This window comes from Dipodomys ordii, unplaced genomic scaffold (assembly GCF_000151885.1).
Source record: "Dipodomys ordii isolate 6190 unplaced genomic scaffold, Dord_2.0 Scaffold33, whole genome shotgun sequence".
Classification (NCBI taxonomy): domain Eukaryota; kingdom Metazoa; phylum Chordata; class Mammalia; order Rodentia; family Heteromyidae; genus Dipodomys; species Dipodomys ordii.
Genome location: NW_012267249.1, coordinates 6507089 through 6507293, shown reverse-complemented (window position 1 = coordinate 6507293; position 205 = coordinate 6507089). Strand labels below are relative to the sequence as shown.

At 68.8% G+C, this 205-nt stretch overlaps 1 pseudogene; it reads left to right on the top strand.

Moving 5' to 3' along the window:
* Nucleotides 1-205, top strand: part of LOC105986052 — a 13706-nt pseudogene that overhangs the window by 2782 nt on the left and 10719 nt on the right.

The following is a 205-nucleotide window of genomic DNA, read 5'->3' as shown; positions in this document are numbered from 1 at the left end:
CGGCAGCAGCTGCCTGGCCCCCGGGGCCCGCCCCCACCTGCAGCCGGAGTCCTTGCTGGACTGCGCCGCCAAGACGGTGGCGGAAAAGTGGGCGTACGAGCGGGTGGAGGAGCGCTTCGAACGGATCCCGGAGCCCGTGCAGCGCCGCATCGTCTACTGGTCCTTCCCTCGGAACGAGCGGGAGATCTGCATGTACTCTAGCTTC